Source organism: Bos javanicus, chromosome 7, assembly GCF_032452875.1.
Source record: "Bos javanicus breed banteng chromosome 7, ARS-OSU_banteng_1.0, whole genome shotgun sequence".
In the NCBI taxonomy this organism is placed as follows: Eukaryota; Metazoa; Chordata; class Mammalia; order Artiodactyla; family Bovidae; genus Bos; species Bos javanicus.
The window spans coordinates 29,865,140-29,885,957 of record NC_083874.1 but is presented as its reverse complement, the minus strand read 5'-3'; the positions used below and the strand labels follow the sequence as shown (position 1 = coordinate 29,885,957).

Sequence of the window (20,818 nt, the reverse complement as noted above, 5' to 3'; positions counted from 1 at the left end):
CCCTTTTAAAAAGAGGAAGAGTGACAGATTGCATGCATCGAGAAAACGTCATATGCGTACATGATGATGTACATGTACCTGAGTACATGATGTACATATGCGTACATGATGTGTACATGATGACAGATTGCATGCATCGAGAAAAGGTCATATGCATACATGATGACATCATCATGTACGTCAGATGGCAGCTAGCCATCAGAAAGCCAGGAAGAAAGCCCACGAATCAACCATACTAGCACCCTGGTGGCTAGACTTCTAGCTTTCAGAACTGTGAGAAAAATTTCTGTTGTTTAAGACACTCTACGTCAGCCTGAGCTAAGACAAGGAATCTGAAAGATGTGATTATAAAATACAATGCTGAAGATTATGACTATAAAATACAATAAAACCTCTCAGAAAAGTTGATTCTTATATTTTCATTTTTGCCAACTACAGAATACTTAAAATAATTTTCTTGGGCTGTGTAAACCGGTGCCTTGACCCTTTCTGACTTTACTCATGTAACAATCTAAACGAAAGGTTGCTAAGTGACAGCTTTCCCCAAACCTGACCTAGCTGCTGTCTGTGACTGGTTTTCTCCCAGAATCCTTCCCTTGCTCCCCCTACTGCAGGCTTGACTGGGGAAGAGGTTATTTTTCTATTCTGAGTAGAACATGCACCTTTGCTCCCAGGCTCTGGCTATTGCTAGTGTCTCATTTTGCGTTCTTCCTGCTTCTACTTGATCGTATTTTAATGTTTCTTTTCCTCTTTTAATTTTTAAGAAAATAAATGTTTTTTGAGGCCACATACCTTAAATTTTTTTCTCCTTCTAGTTTTATTGATATGTAATTGATGTAGAGCATAAGATTAAGGAGTACAACACAATAATTCGGCTCATATATACATCAGGAAATAATTACCACACTAAGTTTAGTGAATATCCATCATCTCATATAGATACAAAATAAAAGAAAAAAATTTTTCCCTTTAGATGAGAACTCTTAGGATTTACTCTCTTTACAACTTTCATATACAACATACAGAAGTATTACTTGTATTAATTACGCTGTACATTTGGCAGTTATTTATCACATAACTTCCAGTAATAAGACTATTTACTTTTTCATGTTTTAAAATTATATTTATTTATCAATGGCTGTGCTGGGTCTGCGTTGCCATGTGCAGGCTTTCTCTAGCTGTGATGAGCAGGGGCTATTCTCTTGTTACGCGAGGGCTTCTCATTGTAGTGGCTTCTATTGCAGAGAATAGACTCTAGGGCACACCTGTTATAGTAGTTGCAGTTTGTGAGTTTCAGCAGTTGTGTTACATGGGCTTAGCTGTCCCATGGCATGGAACTTAGCCAGGGATCAAACCCCTGTCCCTTCATTGGCAGGTGGATTCTTAACCACTGGACCACCAGGGAAGTTCCATTTATTTTTCCTTAATTACATCTGTCCCCCACATAAATGAATGTTTCCTCTATTTTTATTTTGAAAAGTTCTGGTAAAGATTTTAATCTCATTTTGTAGTTTATATTTAACAGTTTATCACTTGTACATCTTGGGCAAATCAATTTATCTTTTGAGACCATCCTTCTTCTTTCCCAAGAGGGAAAAAAATAATATCTGCTATACTACTTCATAAGCTGTTGTCAGAATCAACAGAAAGAATCATATACATCAGAGTTTGTGCAAACGTTGCTTGTTACATTGTTAGTTGGAAAATAGCTGTCTGTATTTAACTCAGTCAGGTTGGCCACATAGTTGATGAGTGAGTGAGTGAGTCAAAGTCGCTCAGTTGTGTCCGACTCTTTACAACCTCAAGAATATACAGTCCATGATATTCTCCAGGCCAGAATACTGGAGTAGGTAGCCTTTCCCTTCTCCAGGGGATCTTCCCAACCCAAGGATTGAACCCAGGTCTCCTGCATTGCAGGTGGATTCTTTACCAGCTGAGCTACCAGGGAAGCCTTACACAGTTGATACACTACACCAAAGTAGAGTGTAGATTAATTAGTCTTTGGTGCTTATTTATATTTTTAGGGTATTTCTTGACCAATATGTGCAAAACAAGTTTGGCTTTGGAGAATATTTTAATAGTATGTATGAGGGGCAGAGGAGAAAATGATTATAACACAGATCTGTATGTTAGTGCTTATAATCTTTAATGATATCCTGGAAACTTGTATTTATTAAATTTATCTTTTGACAAATGCTTTTTTTTATCATGTCCTACAAGTTTTTTGCTTGAGAGAAAGAAAAGTAGGTAATTTTGTGGAAAGTAAAGCTGGCCATTTTTTTCTGAGATTTTAACTGAGACAAAAAATGAAATGGAACAGCTTTCCGGCTTTTAAGACCCTGATTGAAGGCCTTATTCCTAAACTCTCTCCATTCTGGTTGTATGTGTGTGTCTGTGTGTGTAAATTGGCATGGTTAGGTAACACACTGAGTGTGAAAAGAGGTGAGAAGAGATACAGTAACAAAAATAAAGACTCAAAAGATGTAAAGGAGATATTGGAATATTTATACTATTAAAGGCACCCAGAAATTTTGCTTTCTCGTTCCTTCCCAAATTCCCACTTGATAAATTTTTTTTTCCTGAGGAATTCATGATAGTCTTAGACCGAAGTCATTGTGAAGTAACCTCCGGCCTTGTTCTAAAATGTGTGGATAAATCTGCTTTTATCCTGTTTTTCATAATAATAACAGATGTTGCATGACCAAATGATGGGATGAACATTTGCTTATATCTATAGAGACATAAGGGCTCAGCAGTAGAGTCTACTTACAATGCAAGAGACTGCCTACAATGCAGGAGATGTAGGTTCGAACCCTGGGTCAGGAAGATCCCCTGGAAAAGAAAATGGCAACCCACTCCACTATTCTTGCCTGGGCAATCCCACGGACAGAAGAGCCTGGCAGGCGACATTCCATGTGGTCACAAGAGTTGGATCACCACCACCACAGAGATATAAATTCAACAAAATAAAGTTCCGGGTGATAAAAATGTGACACTGCTTTGGGAAACATGAAAAATATTAATAATAATATAAACACCTAATGAGTAGCAAATGCTAGGAAACGTGGTGAAATTAACTATAGATAACGTAGCAGATAAAAATGATGATCTGTCTGCTTATGCTGAGACATCATGCTACAGAACAAAGAGTTTTGGTTAAGATGCCTGTAATTTGATTATTCTCTCTTTAACATATTTTTGTATTGCCAATTTTTTCTTAGAAGTTAATAGAACTGTAAGAAAACATTATTGACTTCTTACTTACCAGCCAATTTTAATCTATAGGAGCTTCTAGGTCAAATTTTAACAAAAACAGTCTTTACTGAAGTGTTTAAAAACATAAACATTTTGATCTAATTAAATACTTGTATTTCTTAAACATTTATCAGACTTTGATGTAGAGGTGTTCTTGATCTAAACTGAGGTTTTTGAGGTGCGGAGTATAAAATGGTTTGTTGATCACTGATGACAATATTTACAGTTCCCGAAATGCAGACATTTCTTCTCCATTTAGTGAGATATGCTTAATTCTGTTTTTTGTCCAGTATCTGGTCCTGGAATATATCAGAACTGTGGAGATGTGTTATTTTAGGCATATTATTCCCAAGCCCGAGCATGCACAAACTGTAGTTGCTTTTGAGCCTCTAAAAGAATGATGGTAGCGTGGTAAACACAGAAGCAGTCCTTACTACCACTGTTCCTCTATGACAGGTGATACCAGTCACTTCATAACCTCCAGTCTGGGAAACCATGAAAGTAAAGAGGTGAAAAAGAGGTACTGTTGTACTACAAAAACAAAAATGGCCTCTTTCCATACTAACTACCCCTCTGAACGTTACACATCGACTCTATCAGCAGTCTGCTAAAGCAGAAAGGGAAATGAGATAAATTCTCAATCATTTTAAAGTGCATTTGTTTCATTGAAGCCTTTCAAGTATTTTGTGTGGTGTGTGTGTGTGAGACAGAAACTGACTCAAGGCTTCCTTGATGCAGCAAGCACACTGAAAATATAAAAATAAGTTTGACTTTTCTTCATGCACACCTTTATGTCTGACTTTTGAAAGGACTTTAGACAGTTTCCAAGAAATCAGAATCCTCTACAATGCCTTCATGGTGGATTGATTTCCACAGAGGTCTCCTATAATAAAGTATTTTCATCCCAGATAACCAACCGTTAGAAAAAGAATGTAATCTGCCTTCCCTGTTTGGGCAGAGTGGACTGGATGGAGAACAGATTTAGAATCGGTTTCAATTTGATGAGTTGAGTGATGTTTGGTTTCTAGGAATTTCAGGAGATTGGTTAGATAGATAGATACATAGATACCAGTAATTATAATAGTTACCACACTATATAGTTGAGAGGATTACTTGAGCTCACAAATTACTTCTCTATAGACAGCAAATGGAATGCAAACGTGAGCCACAATTTATATTTCTAAGCGTCTGAATCCTTGATATAGCACTGGAGTTACAAAAAAGTGGGGGGAAACGTCAATCCAGTGATGTCATTCCCTGAGCCCAGGCTTTCAAATTCTTTGGCACCTGGAGGGGTGTGCTCCTCACACCCAGCAAAGCCTCGGCAACCTGACTTGGCACAATGGCGTCCTTAGGCTCTCTGCTCATTCATGCAGAGGGGGGACTTTTCATTCCTCCTCTAAACCATGAGCGATTTTCTCCCAGTTCTCGCCACAGACCTACCCAAGCCTCTTCTCCCAAGGCCTCACCCAGGGAAACAGGCGCGTAACCACAATTACTCCACGATCTCTACACGCACCACGGGTGCGGAGGTAGGGAGGGGGCGTGGCTTGACTTTTATAGGCCTTTCCAGCCAATGAACAATCTGCTTTTCTTCCGGTCGGCAAGCCGACCAATCTGAGCAAGTCGGTGTAACCTTCGGCTGTACTCGGCTCTTTTCGCTGATGCGGGCGGCTCAAGGGGCGGCCGCCGCTGGAGAGACGCTTCCCTTTTTTATTTTTTTTTTCCCCAAGCGTTCACTTCCGGGTCCGGCGCCGATCCGGATGCCCGAGGCAGAAGGATGTTTGACCTCCGGATAAGCGAGGAGGCGCCGCTGTGCATTCATTGCCGGCTGCATCGGTGGCGACAGCAGCGGCCCGGGCGGCGACTCTCCGGCCACAGGCGGCGGTAGGACGCACCGGCAGTAGTGAGGGGACCGAGTCCGAGCCGAGCTGCGTTACCTCCCTCGCTCGTTCCTTCCCCCTCTACCTCGCTCGCTCCCTCCCTGCGTGGCTCGCTTTCCTCCTCCGGCCGCCGGCGGGTGCAATGTGCCGCCGCCGCTGCCCCCGCCGCCACTGACTGACGGACCGGGGGGCGCCGCCCGCGCCCGGGACCGACCCGCCGCTGGCGGCCGCGCCTCTGAGGTAAAGCCCCCTGTGCGTTGGCGCCTGGCTGGGCGGCCCCGGCCCGCCGGCAGCCTCGGCGCGGCCGCGGCGCCCTCCTGCCCGGGTGGGGCTGGGCGGGCTGGGGTCCGGGGCTGAGTGGGGTTGGGTAGGGTGCGGCGGGGGCGGCGCCGCCAGCGGGGGCCTCGGGAAGGGGTGGGCGAAGAGGACCCGGGCTGGGGCGTGGAGGCGCGGGACCGGAGGGGGCCGCGGCCGGGGGGCGAGGGCGCCGCGGGCTTGCTGGGCAGGGAGGGGGCCGCGGGCGGCGGGCCGGGCTGGCCGCAGAAGTTGCCCGAGTGGTGCGGCGCGAGTGGGGACCGCGGGGATGTGGGCGAGGTGGGAAAAGGCAGGGGCTTTTGCGAGGAGGGTTGAGAGGTCGGGAGTGCAGCCCCCCAGCGCTCCTCGATTTTGTCCAGACAATTCTCTTCGGAGTAGGCATTTTAGGCAAGAGGGTGGGAGCTATCGGTCGGCTGGAGGGAGGGATCAGGGGCTAGCATTCATTTCGGGGAGAAACTTCCCGATAGGGTGTTTGTTTCCAGGTTTGGGGTGGGGGGCAGGGATTTACCTATTTGTTGGAGCTTTTGACTTTGCTCAAAACTTACCCAAGGCATTAGTCGGGGGAACAAAATTACTCTGATGGTTACTGTTAGGGTGCTGGTTTGTTTGTTTATCCCACTCGCTAGGGGAAGTGACACACAGAAGCGTCGGCTCTCCTGGTCCACAGCCCCCACGTTTCTTTTCTGCGGGGTGGTGATGGAGATGTGCGTTTGCTTCTGGGGTGGGGGTAGTTAGGCCTGTGTTAGGATGGTTCCAGTTCTCCCAGGGAAGGAGGAAAAGTTAATGGGTGGGAGAGAGTGTGTGTGGGAGATGGCTACTGTTGCTGCCATTGTGCGAATTAGTTTTAACTCTGTTGTAATGAGTGCCTAGGCTGGTCAGCAAGTGACCCTTTTTTAACCTTTGGTTTTAGAACATCGACTTTAATTGGACAGTTAAAAACCTACTGATTTTTAGTAAGTTAAGAAAAAGTCAGTACTTAATTTCTTTTACGTTTGCAGTTACTTCTTGTGATAGGAATTGACATTGGCCCACACAGATAGTAAAAGAGGTTAAGCTATATCTGACTTAGAATACTTTTTAAAATTAAAAATATCTAGTAAAGGCATGTGTATGTTTTTGAAGAATATTTGCTTTCCCTATAAATAAGCAAATTGTGAAAGAAAAGTATCATAAAAGTTGCAAGATGTGAGGCCAGTTTAAGAAAACATTTCCCACCAAAAATCAAATCTGGTTTGTGACATTCTTAGTAACTTTTGGGGGGGGAGGGAAGTGGAGAGATGTACTTAGTGTATTTTATAATTATTCCCAAACTTCAAACTTTTGGTCTAACTATATTCTGAGCTAAGATTATATTCATATTTTATATACATTAACCATATATTTTGTACAAAACATGAAAATCATACTTATGGGAATTGGAAGAAAGATGTAATAAAATAAATTGCGTAGCTTTTGTATAGATTCAGAGCAGAGTGTATAGACACTTTGGTATTCAGGGAGCTTCCTTTTCTGGATATGCCTCAGGTATAAGTAGTTCTTCTTAGAATGGGGAACAGAAAGTTTAACTTTAATGTTGATGTGTATGAGACTTTTGGGGGAATCTTGGAAAATGATTTTTTTTTTTAACTATGATTTAGTGTGCTCATTGACCAAGAGGTCGTTAACCTAAAAATTAATGAATTATATAATTATTGACATTTTCATTGTTAGATTTGCAAGCATTAACTTTTAACAAAATCTTCAGCACATGAAATGCATTTATTCCTTCAAATAAAAGAACTAGGATTCAAACAAAGGAATAGTTTAGTTCAGACTGAAACTTTACTTTGTGCAAGGGACTTTTACTGTGTGTTGAGGATGAAAGAGTGGGTTGACACATGAAGAGGAATTAGATCCAGTTAGTTACCTTTAAGGGAGAAGCAGACATGCACAGAAATAATTGCAACACAGGACTCCTGTGGGGCTTATTAGAGATGTACGGAAATGTGGGGGTGGTGGTGATGGTGTGTGTGTGTGTGAGACAGAGAGACTAATTTTTGACTGGGAATTACAAATGAGTTTAAAGCTGGTAATACTCCATTTAGGCCTTAAAATATTTTAATTGTCAAAATGGTTCAGTGTGTGTAGCGGCGGTATTTTTGTAGGTGAAGGGAGCAGTTGAGCACGGACATGTTGGTTTGGTATGGTGGGGCCTGTTGAACTGGAGGCAAGGCTCTGTGCCAGGAAGTCTTTATGGGAAATGAAGCTATAAAATTAGGTGGTGATCAGTCCATGGACATCTAGAATGCCTTGTATTTAAAATGAGTCAGTTCACCATATGAAGATCCTAGTGTATAGATTCTAAGGTGTTAGGGAATACCTATGAAAATAAGGCTGCTGCTGCTGCTAAGTCGCTTCAGTCGTATCCGACTCTGTGCGACCCCATGGACTGCAGCCTACCAGGCTCCTCCATCCATGGGATTTTCCAGGCAACAGTACTGGAGTGGGGTGCCATTGCCTTCTCCAAAAATAAGGCTAGTAAGTTTAAAGGAAACAAAGTATAGCAGAATAGTCAATTTGTTATCCTTCATGCTAATAGAGGAGAGCCAGAAGAGTATATGAAACAGTTTATACATGGCTTTGTCATATTTCTTTACTTGCTTTTGGATATGAGTGTGTGGTAATCTGGCAGTTGGTTATATGAAATAAAGCTAGATTTTTAAACATGTGACTTGGAAAGAAATGGGAATCTTTGCATTTCTTCTCTGGGTCTCCTCTGTATCCCCTTCATGCTGATAATAGACCATCATTCTGGCATGGGTTTTTGGTTCATATTTTTTCAGAATGGAACAAGTGGTTTAGTTTCCAAGAGCTTGCTAAAAGAATATAACAGACTACATAGAGGGAATTTGAAAATAATAACCAACAAAATACAGGTCTTTGGATAGTTATATTATTGTTAATACATTTTAAGGTGAGATTTGCTATGGATGAAGTGAAATGTGAGGAATCTATATAGGACGAGAATTGGCTGTAATAGTAAGATGACAACATGAGAAAATTCCACAGTTCTGGATCAATATGTACAAGGTTTTTAGTCATCTTAAGTATCAACAACTCTAAAAAAATTTAACCCCCAATTTAATCATTATCAAAGGGGTACTTAAAAAATATCACCCTTACGACACCAGTGTTTAATCATCTAGTCATGTTGCAGGGGAGATTGATAGTTCTTACTAACTGTTCCCTTCTTAGTGTTCAACAAGGACTTAACTTTATAACTGAATTTGTATCTCAAATCTCCCAATAATAGCAGTACCTGTTACACTTTATTAAATGCTCACTTTGTCTGTGGACCTTAAATGATACTGTTATAAGACAGCTCTATGAGTTAGGTGGTATACCGCTTGCTTTCGACAGTAGGAAATGGTCTTCTAGAATTTAAGCATCCTGTTTAAGGTGTATCTTGGAAGTAGCAGAGGGCGTATTTAAATCATTTTTTTTTTCTGACTTTGCAGTGTTAGACCAGTGATATCTTCCCTAATCTTCTATCATCTTCCCTTTTGTCTTCTCTTATGCAGTTGGCATTTAGCGGTACTGAGTAATGTTTTTAATATGTGTTTGGGTGTTGTTTTTCTAAGATGTAATTTCTTTGGAAATGGTGGTTTGGGGATATCTGTAGTTTTCTAATCATAGAGTCTCTAGGAGCAGAAGATATGGTTCTAGTAACTTAAGCTACTGCAGAGTATCGTTTTTGTGATAATCTATAGGAAAGAACCATACATGGGATTATTAATATGTAGAAATCAAGTGTGTATTATCTATTAATGTAAAGTGACTTTGGAGAGCCTCTGAACTAGTCAGGAAACATGGAATGAGACAGAAACGTGGAGATGGGTAAGTTTTAGAGACAGTGGAGACTGCTGTTAGCCATGGTCTTTCCAGCTCCCTTCTTAAAGTTGAGATTTAGGAACTGTGAATGTTTGGGTTCCTTTCTATTATGGGATGTAAGAAAGATGCATAGTGATTTGTTCTTTAACCATATTAAGTGACTGGTTATAGTCTCTCCTTCTTATCCCTTATCATCTTAGTTCTGAACGTGAAGTATTTGTGTATTTGGTAGATAAGACACATTTTGATCATTTTCTTTACTAATGACATATCACATAGTTATAATTTAATTTGATGAAAATCTATAACTGTTATATCCAATGACTATACCATATCCACTTTTTTTTTTTACAGCTTTTACTGTAATTAGGTAAAAATCTCATGATAGATGCCCTCTTTCTTAAACACAAGTTTCTAACGTTTTTTTTCTTCAGTGAGTTGTCAGACTTTTAACTGTATTCAAATTTATTACATATATTTAGCTGATTAGGTGCTGAACTGCTTTCGTTAGCTGAAAAGAGTGCGGATAGTTTCTCTGCCATTATATTTTTCATCAGGATTGAGAAAACTCGTATGAAGTGCCAGGATGTGATGCCTGGCACACAGTAGGCACTGTGAAAGTCTTCTCATAAATGTAGAAGTTGCTGATGTATATGAGTTGTCAGAGGGTTGATTGGTGTGTAGAATCAGCAAAGACTATTAGGGATAGCCTGTTACAGGAGAATCTCTGAACTCGCCTCTCTAACCCACTCAGAAGATTGTTGTATTCTCCATTCATTTACTGTTTGATGTCCATGCTACATTAAAAGGCAGTAGACTACCCTCTAGTTTCTTGAACTTTTATTCCCATCAGTTGCTGTATACCTTGTATACCTACCAAGAATCATTTATCTTTGTACCCAACAAATTGTTACAAAGACAAATGATTCTTGGTAGGTATACAAGGTATACAGCAACTGATGGGAATACAAGTTAATGGCAGTTGTATGTCTTGTTGTAATTACATAGTTTAATGAAACATTATTCAGTGAACTGTGAAGGCAAAAAGGTGTTTATCTTGAGACCCAGTGGCTGCTTTGAAAAGCAGTTGAGTAATTGAGTGGTTGAAGTCAATTATAGTTAAAATAGTTTTAGGTGAAATAACTTAAATGATTAGGGGAAAAAACCCTAAAGATCTTAGATTTCACAGTAAGATTCTTCAGCAAAATTGCTTTTCAGTGTTGTGAGATGTCTTTCCATGTTTAAGAGACAGAAGCTGGAAATCACAGGTGATGTACTATGGGTGTGGTTTTTGCAAGAAAAATAAAGTAGGACTACAATCTGTAGACTTATGCTTGAAGGAAAGGCCTTGGCAACCTGCATTTAAAGACTGTTTTGTGATTGTTTTAGTGTTGGTGGCATTAAACTGTTTAAAGTATGTAGATTTTTTGTGATTCCCTTTTAAAATTCACTTATGAACTGTATGTTAACAATAATATATTAAAGAGGTATCTACTTCTGAAATAACACCTCTTTTATACTCACAGAGATTTACTTAACAGCATCCTCTTTTAAAAAAGAGAGAAATACTGGTCTTCCTGAGCATACAGCCATTCATATTTTAGGATGAATTGTTCAATTATCCAGTCACATGATATCCACTTGTTTCCTGATACAGTCCCTCATCTGATTTTCTGTGTTCTCTTTCAGCTGTTACACAGTGTCAGGGATGGATAGAGCCATTTGTAATTCCACCATCTCCTCAACCTGAGTGGGGACTGCAGGAGTGAGTTGGTAGAGGAAATTGTCCTTTGGAAGAGGAAATGCCATCCCCTTGATGTATACCAGGAGCTGTTGAGCTTGGTGCAAAGCGTGCTGGTTTAACAGCTTATGGTAACTACTCGCCTTTCCTGTCTAGCTCAGCCCAAGTGGAGAGGAAGGCACGCAGGTGTAGGAGAAGAAGGTCCAAGTTGGAGAAGGAAAGGTAGATGGGGTATACTATTTATCTTGGTGTCACACATGACAACACCAGAAATGCAGTAGCTTCTGAAATGGAACACTGAAGTATGAAGGCAGGGCTAGTTTTTCAGCGTGTTGGCTAGCTCCTGTGTAATTGACTTGCCTCTGCTTTCCCCTGTGTATGGGGTTCTTCCTGCTACTGGTAGCAGGATCCTGGTGCGTTGGCCAGGACATCTTTTGCACAAGCCTACCTGCATACTTTCGCCTTCCTGTTTTTTTTTTTTTTTCCCTTAAGTTTTTGTTTCTTTTGGCTGTGTTGGGTCTTTGTTGCTCGCATGGGCTTTCTCTAGTTGAGGTGAGCAGGGGCTACTCTTCGTTGCGGTGCGTGGGCTTCTCATTGCTCTGGCTTCTCTTGTGGCTGAGCACCGGGTCTAAGTGCGTGGGCTTCTCATTGCTCTGGCTTCTCTTGTGGCTGAGCACCGGGTCTAAATGCGTGGGCTTCGGTAGTTGCAGCTCTCGGGCTCTAGAGCGCAGGCTCAGTAGTTGTGGCGCAGCGGCCGTCTTAGTTGCTCCGCGGGATGTGGGATGTTCCTGGACTGTGGATAGAACTGGTGTCCCCTGCGTTGGCAGGCAGATTCTTATCCACCATACCACCAGGGAAGTCCCTCTTCATGTTTTATTGACCGGAATTAGATCACATACACTTCTAAACCAGTTATGACACGGGGAACAGGGTTACTGTAGTGAGTTTCTACTATTCAGGATATAGTCCCTGCAGTTGGGGATGGGGTCACATTTCCCTGAGTTACATGGTGGAGGGAGGATGTTCTAAAAAACTGTGGGAAGGAAGAATATGGGGGAAATGGATGTTATAGAGGCAATCAATAGTGACCACCACATCTACTTGTTTAAAGGATGAAAATAAATAATGCATACAAATGCACTTTGAACTTTAAAGTGTTGTGCAAATGTAACAGATCAAAGATTAGAAAGCTGTTTCTATGTGACTGTCTTAAATATGCTCAGGTATGAATATTTTAGGAGCTGAAAACACTGCTAGTTTCTTACTGACTTTCGAGTCAGTAAAATTGATTATTACTTTTTTCATGGAAAAAAGCTATTTTAACTTTCATAGGGCTATTTTAACTTTAAAAACTTGTACCTCTAAGCTTATTTAAATTTTTTGGTGTGTTGTTGCCCTCCTTCCTGGACAAAACTTGCCCGACATCTTTGATTTTATCAGACTTCTTTGTGACACCTGGAGGAGAGTAAGATGCCTTGAGGAAATGGGAATTTATCAGTCAGAAATGGTTGGTTTATTTTGAGTCAACGAATCTCTTTGAAGTAGGAGGGAAAGATGGGTGTTATATTATCTTGACTACAGCCACCCACCCTCTGCCGCCCCCCTGAAAATTATAGGGCCAGAGGAGAATCACAGACTTTTATAACTGAATTGTGGAAGGTTGAAATGCTTGTCACGTACCTGGTTAATAGAACCCTCCTATCCTCATTGATAGGTTGATAGGTTGATTCTCTTTCTAACCAAAAGGGGAGAGGCTGTGAAAAAATTTGTGTATTTTGCAATTTTGCTCAGGACCATGGGCTAGTTATATAAAGCAGTCAGCCAAGAACCTTTAAAGTTCTCAGGGTTTGGAAAATTTTAGCCAGAGTTGAAGTGTATATGTATGTGTGTGTTTGTGTGCATATGTGTTTAAATAAAACAAGCAAACAGACAAATCTTTTAATCTTCCCTCTAGCAGCCCACAAAAACAGCACACTTGGATTTCCCCTCCCTCCCCCCGCCTCCCCACACAAAGTAACCTCAAACCTGGCCTGCTGAAATGGAAAGGCAGAAGCAGACTGAGTGCTTGGAACAGTTCTTGTATTTTTAGTTTCAAGAAAGTTATCTTAAAGATTTCTTATTGTATGTGTAAAAGAAAGAAATTGTGTGTGTGTGTGTGTGTTTATGGGGACATATATGGAAATACATGTATGTATAAATACATAATTAGTATACATTAATTATGGTAATTCTAATCCCTGCATTGTTGTTGTAAACATACAGAGTAAATCCATCCATCCCCTGGAAGGATGTTAATGACATTTATAAATAGATTTGGGATGATTTTTATTTTTACACTTTTTATACTTTTCTGTATCGTTTGGGTTTTCAGCTATGATTGTGCATTATTTGACCATCAGAAAAAAATACTGAGTTTTTCATTTGAGGGAAGAAAATAAAATTTGGGGATGGGATGTTTTCTCCAACCTAGAATTTACCATAGTCCACTTTCATTGTAAATTACCTTGAATAGAGTATGCACTGAATGCACTGTTGCATTGTAATAGCCTTTATTTAAAAAACTGGGCTTGTTAAAATTATGTTTCTTAAAATTTTAAGTTGAAATTAGCTGTATGATACCATATGGTACAAGAACATTTTATAAAAGTAGACTTCTGAATTTTTGTAATTATTAATTGTGTTATCTATTTTAAACTTGTTTAGTTTTTGACTTCAGGTGGTATACTTGGCAGGGTATCAGAGTATGATATATTGGAGTCAAAGTTACAGTCAGAATTTCCTTTAATAAAAAGGGAAGTGAAAATTTATTTTTCCCCTTACACCCAGTCTGTGTCATGTTTATTTTCTATTTCTGTGAAATACTTATTGCAATGAATACTTTCAGGCGAATATAGTAGGTAATGTTACAGGAAGAGAAAATGCCTGATATTTCAATATATATATGACTATAAAGCCTTTTCATACAATCCTAGTTGGGCATGTAAAAATAACCTAGCATTGTTTTGGAGGTGAAACTAGTAGGTATCAATAGTTGGTGAGACATTTGAAAAAGAAACTGGTATTTGTAGATGTATATTTTTATGAAACAGTATTTTATATTCTTTTGTTCCAGGGATCTGAAAACAATATTAACATTTCCGCACCGCCCACCCTCCCACCTCCCAAAGTGTAAATCTTAAAGATGTGGAATCATGTAATGCCAGTTTTTATTTTTAAAAAATGGTAGACTATTTACTGAATTTGTTTTCTGTCATATGAATGTCAGGACATATTATTGATAGTATTTCTTAATATATTTAAGATTCTGAAAATATTAGGGTAGTTAAAATAGCAATGTAATCAGCCCTTGAAACTTATTTTTTTGAGTATTTTCTGATAGTCTGTTGAAAGTTGATTATTGAAATACGTGTTGTGTGTTTATATTCTGTTAATCTAAATACTCTACTAATGAAAGTTGTTTTTTGAAGGCTGACTGAACAATAAAGTTCTGAGCACTGGGAATGAGAACATCAAATAAGTTAAAATAAATTTTACTATATTCACTTTTTAAAAAATCTCCCAACTGAAAATTAATAATTTTTTTTTTCTGTGACAGAATAAAGAAGAGAACAAAATTGGGCAATTTTAAAGATGGTGCTTTCAGTCCTTGCTATAGGGCTGGGAGTGCTAATACTTATGAGTAGATGAGAGAAAGAGGTTGTAGAGAAGGCAGCTTGTTCCAGTGGTTCTCAGCCCTGACTTCACATTAACATTTTCTGTGGAGTTTCAAAAAATGACAGATATTGGGATTCTACCCATGCTGTTGAATCTGGCTATGGGGCCAGGGTGTTGATCTATTTTAGGATTTCTACAGGTGATTCCAATGTACTTCAGGGTTAAAAATGACTCATTTCATTTTTTATGTGTATCTCTTAGCTCTTTTTGAAAAAATGACTTCCTTTTACTTTCAGATTGTCTTTTTAATCAGGGATGGAGGTGTAAAGATAAGAAAGAAATGCATAGAAAATATATGCAAGAGGAACAGGTTAGTGAAGTGAGTTCTCTTTAGGGTTTCACACTCAGAATCCTTAGGCTACTGTATTGCTTGTTCATTAGCATCTTTTGAATAGTATGGCACCACAATTAGTGGAGTTTTGACATTTGGAAAATTTGTTAAAGGAAATTTATCAGATTAAATTAAGGCACCTGGAGAATGTTCCATGTGTACTTGGAAAGAATGTGTAGTCTGCTGCTTTTGGATGAAATGCTCTTTAAATATCAATTAAGTCCAACTCTTCTGAAGTGTCATATAAGTGTGTTTCCTTACTGATTTTTTGCTGGATGATCTGTCCATTGGTGAAAGTGGGTATTAAAGTCCCCCACTGTTATTGTTACCATCACTTTCTCTCTTTATTGTTGTTAGTATTTGCCTCACATATTGAGCTGCTCCTTTGTTGGGTGCATGTGTGCGTGTATGCTCAGTCGCTTCAGTCGTGTCCAGCTCTTTGCTACCCTGTCGACTGTAGCCCGCCAGGCTCCTCTGTCCATGGGATTATCCAGGCAAGAATACTGGAGTGAGTTCCCATGCCCTCCGCCAGGAATCTTCCTGACCAGGGATCAAACCCCAATCTCCTGCGTCTTCTGCGCCGGCAGGCGGGTTCTTTACTCACTAAGCCACGTGGGAAGCCTATGTTGGGTATATATTTATAATTGTTACATCTTCTTTTTTGGATTGAACCCTTGGTCATTACGTGTAGTGTCCTTATTCCTCTCAAAATCTTAAGAAACCTAAGTGATAAAAGCAATCCTGTCTTTAAAGTTAGTGTAAGAATGTTACTCATCAAAATTTGATTAGTTTTGGGTTATATTTATCATATTTGCAATATTGTTGATTTGTATTTTTCATGGAACATAAGCATGGAAGGAGCCTTAATGGTATTTTAGTGTAATTGTACTTCTGCTTTACTCTTTTTTACCATTGTTGATGAGGTATTGTTTCTGTTTTTCCCGGTGGTGGAGATAGTTTAGTACTTCAGTTGTAGTATATTGTGTATGTAGTATATTACTTATATCAGATATAGTCAGTAAATGTATACTTGTAAGTACACTATGATACTAGGGTTTTATGGTTATTGTATCTTGTCATTTATGGGAAATCAGGTTCCAAGGTGACTCATTTACTGCTCCTCCCTAGGTCAGGAACACTGTTACTGGTTATAGCATTTTTCTTATGACAGAATGAGAGCAAGCCATTTTGTGAGTTTAATACATTAAATTCCATTCAATGAACATTTTTTTCATAGTGGCAAATTTGGATGTGGCATTTTTTTCTATCAATGTCAATGGTTAGATATTTGTAAACTGCCCTGATAGGAGAATTTGTGGTAGAGAAATTTAAGAGTGGGTACAGTGTAGGGGGCTTCCTTGGGAGCTCAGCTGGTAAAGAATCTGCCTGTAATGCAGGAGACCTGAGTTGGATCCCTGGGTTGGGACGATCTCCTGGAGGACAGCATGGCAACCCACTCCAGTATTTCTGCCTGGAGAGTCCCCATGACAGAAGAGCCTGGTGGGCTATGGTTCACGGGGTTGCAAAGAGTCGAACACAACTGAGTGTCTAAGCACAGCACAGCAGAGTGTAGAGGAGATATTGTGTGTGAACCATTGGGAGACTTTTAGAATTATTTTGAGTTCATCAATATACTACAGTAAAAGCCATGATAAAGAGGTTACCAGTTATATCTTGCACATATAATTAGTAATGGATTAATGGGTACTCTTCAACAGGACCACAATTTCTTATCAATAGTTTTGACATCCCAAATGCCCTGAAAACAAAAACAAATTTTTTTGGTATATATGACACAAATTGGTTTTATTCCCAAATCTTGTTAACTGTCTTTTATTTCACGTGACTGTGGGTTTCACTGCAGAAATAGTAAATGTTTAGTCACAGTGCTGTCTCAGACTTCTCTGTGCCATTCTGCTTTCTCTGTGGGTATTTCAAAGTACATAGTGTTTACACACTGTATCACCTGTCAAAAATGCCCTGAAATTCTGAGTTCCAGAATGATTAGCTGCAAGAACTTTGGAAAAGGAACTGTGAAACGGCATTGATTTGCTTCTGTCATTTGTTTAGGATAGGAACTACTCAGTATCTTACTCCTCTGAGATGGAGTTTGAGTAAGATCCTGGTAGACTTCTCTTGCTTTTTACAGTTGTAAGTATGTGGATACCAAGAGGCACTTTGTTTTAATCTGGGTTTATTTCTTTAGCAGTTGTTGAAAGCTTTTCTGGTTTTTCGACAACCGAGTCTTGTGGGGCCCATTGTGGTCCCAGAAGCGTTGTGTAATTAGGATGCTTGAGATGGACAATGTTTCGGGTAACTTCAGCATAGCTGAGCATTCATCACACTCTCTTTGGTCCTTGGCATTATGTAAGTTTACCTCTGTAACTCATGGTAATTTCATGCCGCAGCACCTGCAGGCACCCATCTTTTTTTTTTTTTTTTTTTTATATCTTGGCTTCCTTTTTCATAACAGAAAGTAGAAGGGGTGTGGTTGCAGTGCCTCTGTTTTAGTTTCCTTAAACTTCCTTAATTTGTTTTTAAGAGTTCACTGCAAAAATCTTCATACCTACTCTGGCTTCTCTCCCCCCCCTCCATCCTGTTTCTTTTTTTCTTGATTACTTCCCTGCCCCCTTCCCTTTAAAACAATATTCCTCAGCCAGAGAAGTTTATACTTACGGTATTCTGTATCAGAAAAATACAGAAATTTGTTTGCTGAAAAGGTGACAGAAGTAAATGTGCACATTCTCTTTCCCTAACGAGGACCTTTCTATAGGGGAGTGATTATTGCACTGCTGTGCATGGATAGTGTTCTGTGTGTATAATCTTTGCTTTCTTTCCATCCTTAGATACTGAAGGGTAATGGTGAGCACTGTGGTCCATGTCTTTTTGTGTTTGCCATGACACTAGACACCTTAAGGTGTAAATCTTAATGGGAAATTTAGACCTCTTCCATGGTGGCTCACTGGTAAGGAATCTGCCTGCAGTGTGGGAGATGCAGTTTCAATCCCTGGGTTGGGAAGCTCCCCTGGAGAAGGAAATGGCGACCCACTCTAGTATTCTTGCCTGGGCAATCCCATCCCATGGACGGAGGAGCCTGGCGGGCTACAGTCCATGGGGTTTCAAAGAGTCGACCCGACCAAGGGGCTAAGCACACACAGCGTGCTTAGTTATGGTGCATCTGCTGTGTCCCCTGAAAGCACTGCGATTCTCCTGGAGGACAGATTTAACCTTGTGTATGGTTTGTCTAAGCTATGTGATGTCAGGGTTTGTGATGGTTTTATTTGCCATTTGTATTTCCTGTGTTTGGTATGTAATAGGCCTCTAATGATTGCTTCTTTGTTGAATAGATTAATCATTTCATCTTTTATTAGGGAGAATTTTTTTTTTTTTTTGTAGGGAGAATTTTAACATGGAAGAACCTTCATTAATTAAATCCCTCCTGAGGCACCATACTCATCCCAGACCAGTTTAGTTTGCATCATCACAGTTGTATAAGACAAACTTCAAACAAGTACATTGGGCCTAGTTTAAATAAAGTAATAAACCAACCCTCTGACTGACTTTCTCAGGCTTAAGAGTAGAGAGATACATTATAGAAAGATTTTTGAAATGAAAAGCATTCATGGGCTAGCTGGACAATTTAAAGGAAATATTCTGTTTTTTTGAGCATTTCAGTTAATTATGATTTTAAGATATTTTTTATATTAAAGTTTTTCTCTCTCTTTTAAGTTCACACAGCAAACTTCACTCCCCATCACAGGCAAATTAGAAAGCAATTTTATCACCCTAGAGTATTCTCTCATGCTGCCCATTTGTACTTAAGCCCTTCTCCCACTCTAGCCCCAACAACCACTGCTCTCTTTCTATACTTTTGCCAAATACCATGTAAATGGAATCATGTGGTGTGTAGCCTTCTAAATCTCTCTTCCACAGTGCAGAATGCATTTGAGTTTCATCCATGTTGTAGTGTGTATCAGTGGTTTCTATTTGCTGCTAAGCAATAATCCATCATAATGGATATACTTGAGCATATTTATCCATTCACCAGTTGAAGTACTTGTTTCTAGTTTTTGTGATCATGGATACAGCTGCCACAAAACTTTGTATGTGGTTTTGTTTTTGTGTGTGAATCTAAGTTTTTATTTCTCTTGGGTAGCTTTCTAGGGGAATTGTTAGGTCATATGGCAAGTATGGCTTTCCTGGTGGCTCAGACGGTAAAGAGTCTGCTGCAGTGTGGGAGACCTGGGTTCAATCCCCGGGTTGGGAAGACCCCCTGAAGAAGAAAGTGGCAATCCACTCCAATATTCTTGCCTGGAAAATCCCATGGACCGAGGAGCCTGGCAAGCTACAGTCCATGGGGTCTTAAAGAGTCAGACACGACTGAGCAACTAACACACACAGATGGCAAGTGTATGTTTAACTTTATAGCAAGCTGTCAAACTATTTTCTAAAGCATTTTGTATTCCCACCAGTAATGTAGGAGAGTTCCACTAATAATCAGTTCCTAAAATTTAAATTGGCTGTATTGAGTTACTCTAGTAATTTGTTGGTTTGATTGTATACCAGAATATCTTGACAATAACATTTAATTCTGAACATGATATTTTTATAGTTGTAGATCTGTTAGAGTGATTTTGGGGAGTCTCACTTTTCAGTGAATGCAATCTTCTGTATGGTTTGGAACTATTTTTTCTTGCTAAGATCATGCAGCCCTGATCTTTGTAAAAAAAAAAAAAAAAAACAAAAAGCAAAAATCTAGGCCTTAACCCTGGTGTTCATATTGGGGATTAAGGTGCCTTTGGATCAATTCTGTCTCTGTCTTCAGGTTTATAGCACTACTTTGGGGACGGATTCTTTTGGTTTGAACTAGGCAGAAGAAAATCCTTCTCACGGAGAAGTGGTTGTCCTTTCAGCCAGTTTCTGTCACCTGTTACATGTTCCATTCCACAGTTTTGTAGAAGTCAACTTATTTATGATTTACTGTCGATTATACTAGTTAGGGGCTTCCCTTGTAGCTCAGACAGTAAAGAATCTGCCTACAGTGCAGGAGAGACCTGGGTTTGATTACTGGATTGGGAACGTCCCCTGGAGAAGGAAATGGTTACCCATTTCAGTATTCTTCCTTGGAGAATTCCATGGACAGAGGAGCCTGGCGGTCTACAGTCAGACACAAGTAAGCAGCCGACACTAACTATACTGATAAGCCCTTTCTGCAATGAGGGTTGACAATATTAACTTCATAATTGGAATTTTCAAATGCTAATACCCTTGAATGACTGTTTTAAATCTGAGGCCTTTGCCTACATTAAACTGTTGTTTTTAATAACATTTTTATAAATTAGGAAACAAGCACTGTAGTTAAGAAAGAATATAACTTTGTTATGGGAACCATGCATGAAATAGCTGCTGACTTTCCTGAAGTGTTTTCTCGTTTATCTGGTATTATTAGGGAACAACCTGTTAGATGAATTAGAAGTTTGTATTTATAGTTAAATATTTTATTAACATTGTTTTAAATGGTAAACTTTACACAGTAGTACTGTTTTTCTCAGTGTTTTCTAAGCATATTCAGATCTTGCTGATGCCCAGTTCTCATTCTAAACATCAATTACAAACTGTGCTGTCATGCGTAGATGCCAGAATTGATTGAAGTTGTATAAGGTTGCCTTCTTCCTGTTCTCTGTCATGTTTTTATAAGTCACCTCAAAT

General features: G+C 39.6%; 1 protein-coding gene across 9 annotated transcripts in view; it reads left to right on the top strand.

Moving 5' to 3' along the window:
- Positions 1–5,289: 5,289 nt before the first annotated feature.
- CSNK1G3 (casein kinase 1 gamma 3) overlaps positions 5,290–20,818 on the top strand; it is a 116,018-nt gene continuing 100,489 nt past the window's right edge. For 6 of the 9 annotated variants that reach the window (XM_061422947.1, XM_061422942.1, XM_061422946.1 and 3 more), the window contains exon 1: positions 5,290–5,378. The gene's annotated coding sequence lies outside the window, so the exon portion shown is untranslated. The other 3 variants (XM_061422940.1, XM_061422941.1, XM_061422939.1) reach the window with 3 other exon arrangements.